The 17,712-nt window shown below is 48.5% G+C and overlaps 2 long non-coding RNA genes across 2 annotated transcripts; one reads left to right on the top strand and one right to left on the bottom strand.

Moving 5' to 3' along the window:
- Nucleotides 1-1,199: 1,199 nt before the first annotated feature.
- On the bottom strand, nucleotides 1,200-5,032 carry LOC144322176 (uncharacterized). Its single transcript, XR_013387729.1, has 3 exons — nucleotides 4,874-5,032; nucleotides 3,878-4,098; nucleotides 1,200-1,524 (listed from the first exon to the last, which is right to left on the bottom strand). It is a non-coding gene; the product is annotated as an uncharacterized LOC144322176 (long non-coding RNA).
- On the top strand, nucleotides 3,817-8,440 carry LOC144322175 (uncharacterized). The gene is made up of 2 exons (XR_013387728.1): nucleotides 3,817-4,476; nucleotides 8,278-8,440. It is a non-coding gene; the product is annotated as an uncharacterized LOC144322175 (long non-coding RNA).
- Nucleotides 8,441-17,712: the final 9,272 nt, after the last annotated feature.

Raw genomic sequence — 17,712 nt, 5'->3', positions numbered from 1 at the left:
ATAGAATTGTTTTCTTAATCTCTTTTTTGGATTGTTCATTGCTTGTGTCATTCTGGTTTTCATTTGCATTTTCCTACTGACTAATGATGTTGAGCATCTTTTCATGTGCTTATTAGCCATTCATGTAGCTCTTTGGCAGAATGTAATCTTTCACTTTTTTTTTCCCCAGACCTGTTTATTCTAATGTTTCATTTTAACTGAAAACCAGTTGACTCTCAATGTTACATTAGCTTCAGATGTACAACACAGCAATTCCACAACTCCATAATTATACATGCTCACCATAAGTTAGGTATCATCCTAACCTTTCTTTTTTTCTTAAGAGAGAAAGCAGTGAAGAAAGGAGAGAAAGAATCTTAAGCAGGCTCCATGCCCAGCACTGAGCCTGACACAGGGCTCAATCTCACAACCCTGAAATTATGACCAGAGTTGAAATCAAGAGTTGGACACTTAACTGACTGAGTCACCCAGGGGCCCCTAATCTTCCATTATTAAATCTCCAACTCTGCATTTCCATTAATGGAGACAGGAGGAAGCCCTTTGTCTCTCAGTTACCTTTCTTCCCATTCTTCCCCTTCTCTTTATTTTCCAAAGAGTACTTAACAGGTAGGGAAACAACACAGGTCAGGGACTGGAACCAGATGACTATGTCTCACTCTGGCACTTACTAACTACATGAGCTTGGAAATAATTTTACTTAACCTTACTTAACTTCTCTTTCACTTTCTTCAAGTTTAACACAGGGCATTTTGTTAAATAAACTGTTTATTCCATTTGTTACATAAAATAAGTGTCTACCACAACCAAACATTGTCCTAGACCCTAAATTATAGTCAGGAGCAAAAGATACACAATTGCCATCCCAGGCTAGTGGATCACTCCAATGAATGTGAAATTCCTATTATGATGAACACCTGAGAGAGGACCACACATTGACAGACTGTTGCACAGGACTCTGACCGGGCCAGAGAGCCCAGAGAAAGCTTTTATAAAAACAATAATACTTGAATTGAGCACAAAGGTGTTAACTAGGCAAAGAGGAGGAGGAGCATCCCAACAACTTGGGAGGTGGGGAGAGTACAATTGAGGAGGTAGGTGAAGAGCAGTGTGGAAGAAGCTCAGAGAATGAAGGAGAGGTGCAAAAGAAGATGAAACTAGAAGAAAAGCCAGCAAGTGAGAACAGGCTAAGCTTCAACACCTTGCTGAGAACTTGAAATTTTATTCTGAATATTATGAAAAGCCATTCAGGTGTGTTAGGCAGGAGGATAACGATTTAGATTTTTGAAATTTGTTTCACATTTGAGAAGAGAGGGTGGGGCTCAGTCCTGAAACACTTAACATCCAAGTAGAACACTGTTCATCAAGACATATAAGCCATGGGGATCCCTGGGTGGCGCAGCGGTTTGGCACCTGCCTTTGGCCCAGGGCGCGATCCTGGAGACCCGGGATTGAATCCCACGTCGGGCTCCCGGTGCATGGAGCCTGCTTCTCCCTCTGCCTGTGTCTCTGCCTCTCTCTCTCTCTCTATCATAAATAAATAAAAATTAAAAAAAAAAAAAAGACATATAAACCATGAAAGAGAGGGCTTCAAGAAGAGATGATCAGGGATCCCTGGGTGGCGCAGCGGTTTAGCACCTGCCTTTGGCCCAGGGCCTGATCCTGGAGACCCAGGATCGAATCCCACGTCGGGCTCCCGGTGCATGGAGCCTGCTTCTCCCTCTGCCTGTGTCTCTGCCTCTCTCTCTCTGTGTGTGTGACTATCATAAATAAATAAAAATTAAAAAAAAAAAAGAAGAGATGATCATGTACAGGTCAAATGCTGCTGAAAATTACTGAAGGAAGATGAGGACTAAAAAAAAAAAAAAAAAATCTACTGGATTCAGAAACAAGAGGTCCCTGGTAACATCTGAGGAGCCCCCCAAACACCACTGCTCAGCTTCCAGAGCCTGTCTGCTATCTCCAACCCCCATGGCTGCTGCCTCAGGACTTCCCTTCTGGCAGATCAGAGCAGGTCTTTGTCACTAAGTTTCTTAGAAGAATTCCTTGGCAGCTCTCCCGGCTGGCTGCACTAGCTGTGTCATGGGGCAAGGCCAGTTCAACCATGCCTGCCCACCTCATCTAACAGTCTCATCCATCAGCTGTCTGGAAGCCAGATGTACCTACTGGGTGCCAGCATAAAGGCAGCCACTTACCACGGTTAAGCCCTACTCCTAAGTTAGACACCAGTTCCTATCACAGCTCTACCACTTAACAAAGATCTTGGTGAAAGCATGTATTAAGTACTCCACAAACAGTACTGGCTATCATAGATTCATTTTCATTCATTCACATTCATCCAACAATTGTTCATGATGTTATGACTATCATAGTCAACAAGACAGACACCATCCATGTCAACAAGGAGTACCAAACTAGTGAGAGACCTAGTCAAGTAAAACTCCGATGCTTTGATGAGAACACAGGACACTGAGAGAAGGATTGGGTGGTCGGGGGAATAAAAAGCACACCCAACCCAGTTTTGGTAAGGGAGGGTTTGGTTTTTCTTTTGGCAAGATCACTTGTTACAGCATGAAGGGGGGCGGGGGGGGGGGGAGTTTAGTTCCTGTCCTTTTTTCTTTCTTCTTTTTTTTTTAAGATTTTATTTATTCATGAGAGACACACAGAGAGGGAGAAGCAGGCTCCACGCAGGGAGCCCGATGTGGGATTCCAGGATCACACCCTGGGCCGAGGGCAGGCACTAAACCACTGAGCCACCCAGGTGACCCTGTTCCTGCCCTTCAAGATAATACAACTTGGCTGAGAAAACAAGCAGAGAAAAACAATGAGAACAAAAATGCATAAAAATACCAGGCAACCATCATATTGCATGTCACGCTGGCTTTTTCTGCAAAAAGTCTCAGCTTATCAATTCTCAAATTCCAAATATTCACCTTAGAAAGGCTGAAAAGCCAGGCCCTAGAGCCACCGTAGTAACCTACCTCTCTCAGACAAAGCAGGGAGCAACCCAGGACCCCTACTGCTTTTATAGGGCTTTCTGAGGCTCCACGCCTTTTCACCCAGAATAGAACACAAGGCCTGCCCAGCAGAGGCCTGGGGTTCCTGCAAATCCTGTAGCTGGAGAGGCGGCTGCTGGAGCTCCCTGGCTTCTCTCAGGCCTTCCCCCACGGCTAGGCTCAGCTATAAATAGCTTGCTGGTTTCCAGCAGGGGATCTCCCAGCCCTGCAAGGAGCAAGCACCGCCTTCTCACCCTGCGCTGCCCTCAGCTTGGAGCAGAAGGGGGTGGTGGCTGGCAGGGGGGAAGGAGATGAGGGGAGGGCAGGAACCAGTACCACAGAGAAGCTGGCCTCTGGACTACATTACCCATAATCCTAGACAACAGCTCGGAAGAGGAGGCTGCTGGGAGCCTGCAGCCTTACATGGGAAAACAAGGCCAGAGGCATCGAAGGCCCTGGGTATGCAGCCCAGGCCCTGAAACCCAGTTTTTTTTTCCATCAAAATCTAACCTCTAAACCCTCAGTCCTGGACCTTGGAAATCATCTCTTCTGCCTGCATCCAGTACACAGGCACAGCCTACCTGGAGTCAGGGAGACCAACAAAGCTCATTATCGTTTAGCCTTATTCAGAGAGAGAGAGACAGAGAGAGGGAGAGGGTAAGAGAAAGAGAGTGCAGGCACGTGTGTGTACGCGTGCGTGCATGTGCCTGCACTCATGTGCTTGTATACACACGTGCATAACCAAAAAACTGGAAGCCTGTGAGGAATCAAGGCCAAAGCTGCTTGGCACTAGAAGCCCTTTCCTGGGCATATTCTGTGACTCAGTTCAACCTCTGAGCTTTTCTTTCCCTGCCTCACCTGAGGCAGAACAATCAGGGGCTCACCGGTTGGTCCAGCAGACAGCCTGTATGCTGAGGTGTTGCACTTCTGGAAGAGCTGGGGGGTGGGGGTTCGGGAGTTGCTGGTGGTGTGGTCTGCTGAGGTCTGGTCCCTCTCTCTGACCTTTGCTCATCTCCAGGCAGATAGATCAGGGTAACCACATGGCTGGGCCAGGTTTAAGTCCCTGGAAGTGCTGCAGGGAGGGCCTGTTAGGACTTGCCGGTTCCTGCAGTAGATAAACCAGAGTTGTCAGGCTGAGCGAAGGAGGCCATTCCAGGCAGCGGGGCACTCGGTGTGCACTGCTCCAGGCGTCACCTCCCTCGGCTCTGGCTCCCCCCACGCCACCCCTCCAACCTTCCCTGCAGAGTCACAGTATTTGTGTAGAGTTCTGGGGCTCACAAAATTCCACACCACAGGGAGCACAGCGTGTTAGGGGCCAGAACGACAGTCAAAGGCCCCTGTCCGTGATGACACGGCACTGGGGTCTAAAATGGGGTCCTTTCCCTTTTTCGTCTCACCCAGATAGCATTCTCACGGAGCTAGGCACCAGGAACGCAAAAAGGAGTTGGCTCAAATAGCAGCCTCAGCAAACAGACGGCGGTAGGTGCCGCGTTATTTCGCACCACACGCCTAGGAGCTGGGGGCGGGGAGGATTTCCAGGTGGCCACAGGCCCCAACCAAGTCAAGGATGAGAGTGGTGTGGGAAGGGCATTCCAGGCGGGGCCGACAGCTCCAGGAAAGGCAGAAAGGCGCAAAAACAGCACGGGGGGACGAGAGGACAAACAGCAAACACCGGTTTGCAACAGCAAAGAGGAGCCCCGCGGAGGGGGGCGGGCAGGCCGACCCGGCGGGTAGGAGCGGCGGAGGGTTCTCAGCGCGGTGCGCCTGCCGAGCGCAGAAGTGCGGCCGCACGGGCGGGGGCGACGGGGCCTCGGCCTGCGGGGGAGGAAGCACGGCCCGCTGCCTGCATGCGGGCTCCCGGCCTGCCGGTCCGCATTTACCTCAGCCAGGCGCGTTCCCAGCGCCGCCGGCCGCCCCCTCCTTGGCAGCGGGTCCCCGGCCGCCGGCTCCCGCCCACAGCCGCCCGCGGGCCGCCGGCCAGACGTGCCGGGAAGGAAGCGCCTTGTATGGGCCTCGGGCAAGGAGGAAGCGCCTCGTAGCGCCGGGGAGGAAGCGCCAAATATGGCGCGGGGCGGGGCGGGGCGGGGCCGGGGGCGGGGCGGGGCCGGAGGGCAGTCGGCCGGGAATGGAGGCGGCTTCCGGCGCCGCGACGCGCCTCCCCCTCCCCCTCCCCCCCGCGCAGGCCTCCAGGCCGCTCCGGGCCGCGGCCCCCCCCGCCCCAGCGGTCCCCGCCGCCTCCGCCCCTCCTCCGCCCCCGTCCTCCACCCCTCCTCGGGCGGCTGCGGGGCACAGCAATGGGGCGGTGGGGGGCGCCGCGGGGGCTCCCGGGCGGCGCGGCTGGACGCCCAGACCGGCCGGGACGCCTGGCCGAGCTCGGCGGGATCCCCGGCTCCGCCCGGCACCCGCGCTGCGACCTTGGGGAAAGCAGCTCCGTCTCCGAACCCGATTCGTCTTCCGAGGGTCGAGCGGATAAAATGAGAGGATGTCCGTCCACCGCCTCCTGCGGGGAGCACGGCCCTCGGCGCGGTCCTATCACCCCGGCAATTGAAGGGGGCGGCTTTTCCAGTCACCTGCTGGGTCCCTTAAGCTTCTCCCCAGCCAGCTCCTGGGGACCTGGATGAAGGGCTGTAGGGGAGGGGACGCCTTCAGAAAAGATCTTTCTAGAAGAAAATAGGGCAACTTTAAGGTCCAGCTTTCCCTTCAAGTCTGTGAGGTTCCCATAGAGAGGGTTCCAGTCCCTTACTAACTGCTTGATGCTGCAAAGATACCTTCCCTGAATCTTAATTTCTTCAGAGGTAGAATGGAGATCATCCTGATTTGCGGGCACCTGGGGGCTCATTGGTTGAGCAGCTGCCTTCAGCTCAGGGCGTGACCCCCGGGGGCCCGGATAAGCCCCACATCGGGCTCCCCCGCAGGGAGCCTGCTTCTCCCTCTGCCTGTGTCTCTGCCTCCCTTTGTGTCTCTCATGAATAAATAAATAAAATATTTTTTTAAATAAATAAATAAATAAATAAATAAATAAATAAATAAATAAATAAATAAATAAATAAAATATTTAAAAAATAATAATTCCTGGTTTGCGAGGTTGTAGTGATGATCAAATGAAATGGAGTCTGTGTGCACATATGCTCGATATCAGTTCCTCAGGTCCCTGTGCACTTTCTAACAGGCGGGGGGAGAGGACATGAAGGGCTTGAGGAGTTGGCCATTCTTCTGCCCCTTCTTTAGCATCTCTGGAGCTTTATTGCCAAGGTTTGAACCTTTATCTGAGGAGGGGGGCGGGGGCGCTAATGCTCACCTTTCTCCGTTCAGCCACCATCCAAATGACCTGTCCTCCCTGCTGCTGCTCTTCTCTACCTGCCCCAGAGCATAGGTGACCCCAACCATCCTGCAAGGGCAAAAAGAACTAATTGGAAGTTGAGGTTCCCTTTGCAGCCAGAATCTGATATCTAGGACAGCATCCCCTCCCATGCCTGCTGGCAGTACCACACCCACACATTTCAACAAGAGGTGGGTATCAATCTCAGAAATCCATTTCCCAATCCTCCCTTATTGGCCCTGCCCTGCCCTGTGGGTTCCATCTGTCCTGGAGTCCCACTTACATCTAACCTGAATCTTCCTGCCTCTCCGTCCAAGCCCCATCCCGCAGAGCTGCAGTTAGCCGCCCCCAAGAGGTTGGAGGCAAGTTTGTGGACATGCACAATAGATGTGTGTCACCCACGGCCTTGTTTCCTTTCATCCGAGTTGGGCAAGGAGGCTGTCGTTGGCATGGTAACCTTTCCTATAAAAGTTGCAGCCCTCAAGGATGTCTTTCAGTTCCAGCAGGGACACAGCTCCTTCCCTGCGCTGTAGATCATGGGGTGACACGTAGCTGTGTCATTATGGCCTCCCCCAGAATGGGAACATGGTGCTGGTGGCACAAAAGTAGGTCTGGTTCGTGGAGGGCAGCAAAGGGCTTCAGGGAGACACTGATCAGATCTCCAAGGAACAGGTTCCTTCTGCCTTACGTGTTTGTTGATCCTTCATGGCCCAGAGAAACCAGTTCTGAGGCCCAGAATATGTAGGGAGCCTCTCCAGATCTTGTGGTGAATGATAAACATGTCTTCACTAAAATGAGGCACCCGACAAATGGCATGACGCCCAATGCTTAATTCTGTAGAATAAGCTGATAAATCATAAAGCCTCCAGAATCCAGTGACTTCCTCTCTCCTCAGTCCCTCTGTGGAACACATGAATATTTATTAACCATCTTCTGTGCTGCCGTTTCCCATACATTATTTCAACTAATTCTTCCCACAGTCCCTATGGGAGACGTATCAGGACACTCATTTTACAAATGGGAGGGATGCCTGGGTGGCTCAGCAATTGAATGTCTGCCTTCTGCTTCGGGCGTGATCCCGGAGTCCCGGATCTAGTCCCATATCTGGCTCCCCACAGGGAGCCTGTTTCTACCTCTGCCTGTGTCTCTGATTCTTTCTCTGTGTTTCTCGTGAATGAATAAATAAAATCTTTTTTAAAAAATGGGAAAACAGAAACTTGGGCAAAGATCTTATGAGATGTGACCCAAAATCACAGGGTTGTGGAGCGGTGGCATCGGAACTCGAACCCAGGTCTTCAGATTCCCAATCTCACACCCTTTATCCTAGGTTTTGTGTTCCTTTGTATTTGCTACCTTGCTACCGAGGAAGCAATCCTTCCCTCTAGGTGCCAAGCCGCTGCTCTTGTGGCAGGTCCTCGGGAACAGAATGGGCACTGGCATCAGCCACCGCAGCCGCGGGGTCCCGTGTGTCTCTGTGTGGCCAGGCGGCAGCAGCCACAGCAGCGTCCTCAAATCAAGGCCTCCCCCCGCCAGCTGCCGCCTCTCCGTCATGGAGTTCCCCGGCAGAGGGCAAGCTGAGGGAAGGTGGTTCCCAGCTGCCAGCTTCGTCTAGGCAGGATTGCGTTAGAGCCAGCCCGGCTTCCCTCAGTCCCTCCAGAGTGAGCACGCCCAGCTCCCCCGCAAAAAGGAGGGGGAGACAGACACCAAGGAAAAGAGGAAACTTCCATTTCTTTCCCTGGTTGGAGGCTGGGAAGCACTTGGCTTCAAGCTGTCACTCATCTTGTAGGTGGGGAAGATGAAGACTGATCCTCTTGAGATTATCGAAGTCTCTAAAATGAACCCTTTGGCAAGAGCTTCGCCCTGGAGAGACATTAGTAGGAAAGCCCTGGATTTGACTGTGATGGGAGGGAGGAGAGGCAGGTCTCAGGCAAGAGACAGACTCCTGGATCATTTTTCTTTCTGCAGGTCTTCTGCCCAGAAAAATATGAGAAGAGTCCTGGCAACTGGAAGAGGAAGAGGAAGAAACAGGGAAAGAAGGGCACTAGTAGGTATTGACCTCAAGCAGACCAAAGGAACGATTAAGAGTATTAACAGTTAATATTTATGTATAAATATTGTGTCAACCTGCTTCCTTTGTTATCTTATTGAATCAATTCCCTCAGGTACGTCCTACTGTTATCCCAGTTTAGAGATACGGAAACCGAAGTTTGGGATGCCTGAGTGGCTCAGCGGTTGAGTGTCTGCCTTTGGCTCAGGGTGTGATCCTGGGGTCCTGGGAACAAGTCCCAACATTGGGCTTCCTGCAGAGAGCCTGCTTCTCCCTCTGCCTGTGTCTCTGCCTTTCTCTGTGTGTCTCTCATGAATAAATAAATAACATCTTTTTTTAAAAATGTTTTTTAATAAAAAAAAAGAGAAACTGAAATTTGTGGACTCCCCAATAACAAGAGCTCCCAATTGATGGGAGTGGGCCAGGCACTCTGTAGACATTATTTCATATAATCCTCACCACCAACCAATGAGATGGGACCTTTTTTTTTTTAATTTTTATTTATTTATGATAGTCACACAGAGAGAGAGAGAGAGAGAGAGGCAGAGACACAGGCAGAGGGAGAAACAGGCTCCATGCACCGGGAGCCCGACATGGGATTTGATCCCGGGTCTCCAGGATCGCGCCCTGGGCCAAAGGCAGGCGCCAAACCGCTGTGCCACCCAGGGATCCTGGGACCTTTTTTTTTTTTAAGATTTTATTTATTTATTCATGAGAGACAGGGAGAGAGACAGAGACAGAGAGGCAGAGACACAGGCAGAGGGAGAAGCAGGCTCCATAGAGGGAGCCCAATGTGGGACCCGATCCCAGGACTCCAGGATCACATCCTAAGCGGAAGGCAGACGCTTAACCGCTGAGCCACCCAGGCGTCCCAAGAAATGGGACCATTATGCCCATTTTCTACAGGTGAAAACTGAGGCTCATAGAAGTAGGAGACTTGTCTGTAATCAATAAGTAATGTAAGTGGTGGAGTGAAGGCTGAAAATTTGACTGTGTGACTCTAAATCATCTGGGCCTTACTACTTGTCCGTGCTGCCACCATGGTTTCTCCATGGATTCTGGGGCTCCTGCTCACACAGGCTGAGACCACAAAAGTCTGCCCATACCTACATTTCTTTTTTTCTTTTTTAAATATCTTATTTATTGGGATCCCTGGGTGGCGCAGCGGTTTGGCACCTGCCTTTGGCCCAGGGCGCGATCCTGGAGACCCGGGATCGAATCCCACATCAGGCTCCCGGTGCATGGAGCCTGCTTCTCCCTCTGCCTGTGTCTCTGCCTCTCTCTCTCTCTCTCTGTATGACTATCATAAATAAATAAAAAAATTAAATATCTTATTTATTTATTCATGAAAGACAGAGAGAGAGGCAGAGACACAGGCAGAGGGAGAAGCAGGCTCCATGCAGGGAGCCCAATGTGGGACTCAATCCTGGAGCTCCAGGATCAGGTCCTGGGCCTAAAGTGGTGCTAAACTGTTGGGCCACCCAGGGATTCCCCATACCTACATTTCTATAGTGCTTGCCACACAAGCCAGAACCTGGCTGGGAGTGTTCACTTGATTAGTTCAGAGTTGCTGCCAGAATGAATATTTCTAGGGTCTACACAGATGGACCTGGGTCACATGGGCCCTGCAACTAGGGGCTCTGGTCAAATCCAATCCAATTCCCCAGACAAAAGGAAACATGGAGAGGGGTTCACCACCTGTCCCCCCAACCCCAAGACTTGACATTTCCCTAAGAGATGCAAAAATGTCTAAACCCAAGAGCCCTCAGGAGGTCTCCTTAATGTCTGAGGGAGGTGCTTGTTGGAGAAAAGGCTGGAGAACCCAGCACCTCAATCAGGGCGACCACAGAGTGGCAGCCTCTCCAGCTGGGGGGGCGGCAGTGGGGGGCTCCCAGTGGTCTCTCCCAGAGGACCCTCTGCTGGGTACAGGAGCAGACTCTGGTGCTCCCATCCCTGCTGCAGGCTGCAGGGCTGTGGTGGTGGGAAACAGTTTGAACCCTGAGTCAGAGAAAAGGTTCCACTTCACTTTTCCTGAAATAAGCCCGTCAAGGACCCAGCAGTCAGTCAATCTAGAGAGAAACGGGAACTGGAAAGTGAGAGTGATAGTGCTCCTTTCTTTCTTTCCCTACCATCTTTTTTATGCTTAAAAACATTTTATCTATGCAATTTCTACTCCATTTGTGTATTTTTTATGCATGTTTGTTGCAGAAAATACATGTGATGATAAGATTTATTAGTGTGAATGTTCATTTTTCTTTCTCCCTTTATCTATCCATCAAAAGTTTTCCAGCTTGGAATCCAATTCCACTTTCAAGCTTCCAGTTTGGTCTTTGCCAGCCCAGTTCCTGGATCTTTTTAAATGCAGAATCAGAAATGCTGAGGAAGGGGGAAGGGGCTCAGCTGGTTAGAGAGAGAGAAGGAGATGTATAGAGCCTGAGAGGCTGGGAGGGGAAAAAACTTGGGCAGAGAAGCAAAACTGATAATACAGAAACATATAATAATAAAGAAACAAAGAAGGAGAAGGGAAGGAGATGAGTTGGAAAAGGAAAAGTTGGAGGAATTTTATGAAGTATAAGTATGGGGCATTAAATGGATCCCCTGTAATTCCTCAAGTAGAGATTGGAATACAATTTTTGTTTTCTGGCTCCAGCATTATAATTCTTTATTTGTAACTCCACCTAGAGCCTTGACCATATAAGGACCCGGAATTTATTAGGGCTCCATACAGGAAAGTACAAAATATCATTCTTTGATAAAATAAAAAGTAGCAAGTATTTATACCCCCCCCCCTCCTTTTAAAAACAAGTATCATTTTTTAAAATTAGGTAAACTCTACCCCCAACGTGAGGCTAGAACTCATATTACCTGGAGATCAAGAGTCACGTGCTCTACTGACAGCCAGCCAGGCACCCCTTAACAAATGTAATTTAGTCTAAATTTTTTGTTAGATTCTGGCTAATAGGGCAGCCCGTGTGGCTCAGTGGTTTAGTGCCACCTTCAGCCCAGGGTGTGATCCTGGAGACCCAGGATCAAGTCCCACGTCGGGCTCCCTGCATGGAGCCTGCTTCTCCCTCTGCCTGTGTCTCTGCCTCTCTCTCTCTCTCTCTGTGTCTCTCATGAATCAATAAATTAAAAATATTTGAAAAAAAAAGAAAAAAGAAAAGGTTACATATTGTATGATTCCATTTTTTTTTTTTAAGATTTTATTTTTATTCATAAGAGACACATAGAGAGAGGCAGAGACACAAGGCAGAGGGAGAAGCAGGCTCCCTGCAGGGAGCTCCATGCGGGACTTGGGACTCAATTCCAGGACTCTGGGGTCATGACATGAGCAGAAGGCAGCCGCTCAACCACCAAGTCCCCCAGGCATCCCCCATACCCTTTTCCTATGTCTCCTTCTCCTTGACAGAACGAGTCATTCTCTGTTTCATACACACCTCTAATGTATCACACTGTGAGATACTTATTTGTGTCCAAATCTCCCCCACATCGAATTCTGTGCTGCCCCAGACTCTATCTCATTTACCTCTACACACTCAGGGTCTAACATAAAGTAGATATTTAATAAATGTTTTCTGGATAACATTCTGGGGCCTGAAGGAACAGCATAGACTTTGTATGGCCCAGTGCTGAGCAGCCCCACAGAAGTTACCAGACTTGAGCTCCTCCTTTTATGTGCCCAGTAAGTGGGGACACACCAAACAGTCTGACCCAAGAATAACCAGCAAAACCACCTGGTTAATATCAACTTAGCAATAAACAGAAGAAAGAAATTTAAGAGAAAGACTTGAGCCTAGTGGCATGCTTGGATTGTATATCGGAAATGGGTGTAGAGATAATTTAATGATGGGTCAAGATCTCAAGAGTTCTCTAAGGCATAATTTTTTTTTTTTCTAAGGCATAATTTTTTTTTTTTCCTAAGGCATAATTGAGTGAGCTCAGCAAGTTAACAAAATAACAACCCTTCCTGATTTTTAGAAAAACCTACAGCTGTTAGATTTAGAAGCCAGCGATAGCTCCCTAGTGCTTCTATCCATTTAGCCCCAATAGATGACCTGCAAGGAAACAGGCAGTTTGTGTCCACACAGCAAATAACCTAGAACCTAGAGTCTCTGGAGATTCTATATTCTTAAGCACTCTTCTTTAACACCTTACAAATAAAGAGGCAAGGCCTTGCCGGGGGAGAGAAAATACTCTACCAGAGGAACTTCATGAAGACCCCTACATTCATTACACCAGATTCTAGAAAATAATTATTTGCTTTGTCTTGTATTTTTCTTTTACTTCCATCAATAGAATGACTCTTTCTTTCTTTCTTTCTTTCTTTTTACATTTTTTAAAAGATTTTATATTTTAACTGAGCTCTATACCTAGTGTGGGGCTAAAACTCACAACCCTGAGATCAAAAGTCCCATGCCCTACCAACTGAGCCAACCAGGCACCCCTCTTTTACATTTCTCCCAGCTTTACTGAGATGTAATTAATATACTAAAATTGTGAAAGTTTATTTATTTTTTCTTAAGATTTTATTTATTTATTCATGAGAGACACAGAGAGAGTGAGAGAGAGGCAGAGACATAGGCAGAGGGAGAAGCAGGCTCCATGCAGGGAGCCTGACTTGGGACTCCATCCCGGTTCTCTAGGATCATGCCCCAGGCTGAAGGCAGTGCTAAACCGCTGAGCCACCCAGGCTGCCCAGATTGTGAAAGTTTAAAGCATACAACTTTTTTTGTTACTTCTGGGGATTTTTTTGTTGTTGTTGTTTTTAATTAATTTTTTAAGATTTTTTTTTTAAGATTTTATTTATTTATTCATGAGAGATACAGAGAGAGGCAGAGACACAGACAGAGGGAGAAGCAGGCTCCATGCAGGGAGCCCAACGTGGGACTTGATCCCAGGTCTCCAGGATCGCGCCCTGGGCCAAAGGCAGGCGCTAAACCACTGCGCCACCCAGGGATCCCCCCTTTTTTTGTTTTTAAGTGAGCTTTCCAACCTATGTAGAGATTGAACTCACAACCCTGAGATCAAGAGTCGCATGTTCTACCAACTGAACCAGCCAGATGCCCCTAGAATGATATTCTTCTGATGATAAAAATTGAAGGGGAGCCCGGGTAGCTCAGTGGTTTAGCGCCGCCTTCAGCTCTGGGTGTAATCCTAGAGACCCGGGATGGAGTCCCACGTCGGGCTCCCTGCATGGAGCCTGCTTCTCCCTCTGCCTCTGTCTCTGCCTCTCTCTCTGTGTCTCTATGAATAAATAAATAAAATCTTAAAAAAAAATTTTTTTTGAAAAATACATAGGGTGCCTGAGTGGCTCTATCAGTTGAGTGATTCTTGATTTCGGCTTGGGTCATGATCTCAGGGTCACCAGATGGAGCCCTGCAGCTGACTCTGAGCTGGGTGAGCTAGGCGAGGAGCATGCTTAGGTTTCTTCCTCTCCCTCTGCCCTTCCCCTGCACAGGCTCACTCTTCCTCTGAAGGAAAAGAGGGGAGGGGAAGGGAAGGGAAGGGAGAATAAAAACTTTATGAAGCCTAATTAATAGTTGGGCCTGAGGAGATTGAAAACAGTGTTTCTAGATAGACACAAGACACTTCTGATAAGACAATTCTCAGGACCTTGGCAGTCTCATTAGCCAAAAATGAAATCTGGCTCTGAAGGGAATAAAAGATGATTCTGAGACGATAATTTGAGGGAGTCATCACAAATATGAGGGAACAAAATCAGTTCTGAGGTTGCTGAAATAGAACTAGAAACAGTCCGACTCCAGAGTTTCTGTTTTATAGGGACCTAGGGGCAATCAGAGTTGTGTTTACATCATTCATAGAAGGTTAGGGATACTCCCAAGGTACTGTTGGCCTCATCACTGAGTTGAGAAGGTTCCAAGTCACATGGACCTGACAGTACTAAGTAGGTGGTTCTGAGAAGACAGTTGAAGATGTTGGCGTTGAAGTGACTGGAAATTGGTTGTGATAAGGCAGCCAGAGGAGATTCACTGTCTCTGAGAAGCCAGTTTGAGGAAATTCATGGTTGGTTCTAAGATGGGGAGCCTGGGTGGCTCAGTCCCTTAAAGAGTGACTCTTGATTTCAGCTCAGGTCATGATCTCAGGGTCATAAGATTGAGCCCTGCATGGGAGCCTGCTTGTCCCTCTCCCTCTGCTCGCCCCCCTCTCTAAAATAAATAAATAAATAAATAAACAAACAAATAAAATAAAATAAAATAAAATAAAATCTTTCAAAAATAAAGAGATTTAAAGGTGATTGGCAGGCTGGGAGGGATTTTTTTTTCTCTTTCTCCCAGACCACCTCTAAATTCCCTGGAGCAACTCACCCACAGTAGAAGCTCCACTAATTTGTTGAATAAAGGGAGTACAGTTTGGTTCTCAGGAGTCTGGTTATTGGATCTGAAAAGATTTTGGGGTAAGAAGTTGGTTCTGAGGAAACATGAGTTCTGGGAAGAGCTGAAATCATTTTCTCTGAAGAGGGCACCCACTGCTAGTTGTGTAGAAACTCGACTTCTGGGTTTGTTTGGGAAGTGAGGAAGCACTCTAACCCAGATGGGCAGACTGATTTACCTGGGTCACAGAGATGAGAGAAGACACTTCAGGATAGACCCATTGCCACCCATTTGCCTCCCCAGATTTTTATTTTTATTTTCTATTTTTATTTATTATTTTTTAAAGACTTTATTTATTTATTCATGAGAGACACAGAGAGAGAGGCAGAGACACAAGCAGAGGAAGAAACAGGCTCCCTGCAGGGAGCCTGATGTAGGACTCCATCCCAGGACCCCAGGATCACGACCTGAGCCAAAGGCAGATGCTCAATTGCTGAGCCAGCCAAGTGTCCCGACTCCCCAGATTTTAAAAGTACCTTCCTGGGAATCCCTGGGTGGCTCAGTGGTTTAGCGCCTGCCTTTGGTCCAGGGCATGATCCTGGAGTCCCGGGATCGAGTCCCACATCGGGCTCCCTCCATGGAGCCTGTTTCTCCCTCTGCCTGTGTCTCTGCCTCTCTCTCTCTGTGTGTCTTTCATGAGTAAATAAATAAAATCTTAAAAAAATAAATAAATAAAAGTACCTTCCTTCAACATGAATCCCTAAGTGAGAGTCAGGAGGACCTCCCCCAGCCCCCACCCCACTACCCTAGGGCCTGCTCTTCAGCCTCCAGTTTGCAAATCAGCACCACAATCTGAGAGGGCTCCCTCCTTGGAGCAGAGGGTCTGGTCAGAGCACAGGCCAAGGCAGCTAGCAGGAGAGAGATTCCAAGAAGCTCACCCTCAAGGATGGAGAACAGACCTATAGGGTAGAATTAACATTGTGAAGCCCACCTGGAAAATGGGCATTCAAAGACCAGCGAAGGAAAGGATTTTTAAAGTCTAGATTTATTGAACTATAAGGCATTAAAAATAGCTTTTTTTAAAGATTTTATTTATTTATTTATGAGAGACACACAGAGAGAGAGACACAGACAGAGAGGAAGCAGGTTCCCTGACTCGATTCCGGGACTCCAAGATAATGCCTGAGCTAAAGACAGACATTCAACCATTGAGCCCCCCAGGTATCCCAAAGTGGTACCTTTCTACATGTTCATCAGCATTTCCTTTTTTTCTTTTTTTTTTTTAAGATTTTTATTTATTTATTCATGAGACACACACACACACACACACACACACACACAGAGAGAGAGAGAGAGAGAAAGGCAGAGACACAGGCAGAGGGAGAAGCAGGCTCCATGCACGGAGCCAGATGTGGGACTCGATCCCAGGTCTCCAGGATCACGCCCTGGGCCAAAGGCGGTGCTAAACCGCTGAGCCACCCCGGGCTGCCCTTCACCAGCATTTCCATATCCTCACCAACACTTGTTATTGTCTGTCTGGAAAGGATAAATGTTAAGGATAATTTTCTAAATAATTTTCTAAAATATGTAAAGCCATCTGTCCTCATCCTGACCCTGACACATAACTCAGGCCGGCAATGAGTGCCAAGTTAACACAGTTGAGAACACGGAGCCTCAGTGGCCTTTTCTACTCTCAGGCCGCTCTGCAGTTCCAGGCTCTCTGGGCCCAAAGAAGACAGAGAGAGAGAACTTGTAGTTACAGCATTACCTCAGAACTGAGAGTTGAGAACTCCATAGGATAGGGACTTTGACAGCTAGTGAGTGAGTGGGGCCTGTGTTCCAGGAAACCCTTCCAGGGAAGAAGACTCACAGGAGGAGACAGTGAGGGATCCCTGGGTGGTGCAGCGGTTTAGCGCCTGCCTTTGGCCCAGGGCGCGATCCTGGAGATCCGGGATCGAATCCCACATCAGGCTCCCGGTGCATGGAGCCTGCTTCTCCCTCTGCCTGTGTCTCTGCTTCTCTCTCTCTCTCTGTGTGACTATCATAAATAAATGAAAAAAAAAAAAAATAAGGAGGAGACAGTGATAATGTGGACAGATAACCTCTCAGGACAAGTATCCCAGGGCAGCTTGCATACCTTTTGAGCTTAGCCTTTTCCTCTGCTTGAGGTCAAAGTGCCTCATCAGTGTGCATTCCCCTGACTACCAGGTACCTTAGAAAAGTATCGCCAAGGACACACGTACATTTGCCAAGCTGAGTAAATAACAACAGTGTACCTGGCTTAGCCTTAGACTGGCTCTGTTTGAGGAAAATGTAAACAAAGCAGATCTTTTAGGAGGCTGAGCCCTAACTACATGAGTGTGGGAGAACATGGGTGATTATTGCTTCCAGTAAGAGGGAGGTGAGTAAATGGGAACATGGTAGAAACAAGGAACAAGAATGGGGGGCTTTGGAGTAAATGGGAACGCATGCATGCAAAGATGTGTACTCAGATGTTCACAGCACCCTTATTTATAACAGCCCCAAAGGGAACCAGCCCCAGTGTCCATCCACCGGTGAAAGAGTGAACAAATTGTGCTATAGTCATAGAGTGAAATACTCCCCAGAAATAACACGGAGGGAACTCTTTGTACAAGCAACAACATAAGGATGCCTGGGTGGCTCAGGGGTTGAGCATTTGCCTTCGGCTCAGGGAGTGATCCCAGGGTCCTGGGATGGAGTCCCAGCATCGAGCTCCCTGTGGGAAGTCTGCTTCTCCCTCTGCCTGTGTCTCTGCCTCTCCCTGTGTCTCTCATGACTAAATAAGTAAAATCTTAAAAAAAAAAAAAAAAAAAAAAAAAAAGCAGGGGATCCCTGGGTGGCTCAGCAGCTTGGTGCATGCCTTCAGCCCAGGGTGTGATCCTGGAGTCCTGGGATCGAGTCCCACATCAGGCTCCCTGTGTGGAGCCTGCTTCTCTCTCTGCCTGTGTCTCTGCCTCTCTCTCTCTCTATGTGTCTCTCATGAATAAATAAATAAAATCT

This window comes from Canis aureus, chromosome 10, assembly GCF_053574225.1.
Source record: "Canis aureus isolate CA01 chromosome 10, VMU_Caureus_v.1.0, whole genome shotgun sequence".
NCBI lineage: Eukaryota > Metazoa > Chordata > Mammalia > Carnivora > Canidae > Canis > Canis aureus.
The sequence above is the reverse complement of the archived record's forward strand: the minus strand, read 5'-3'. Positions and strand labels throughout refer to the sequence as shown.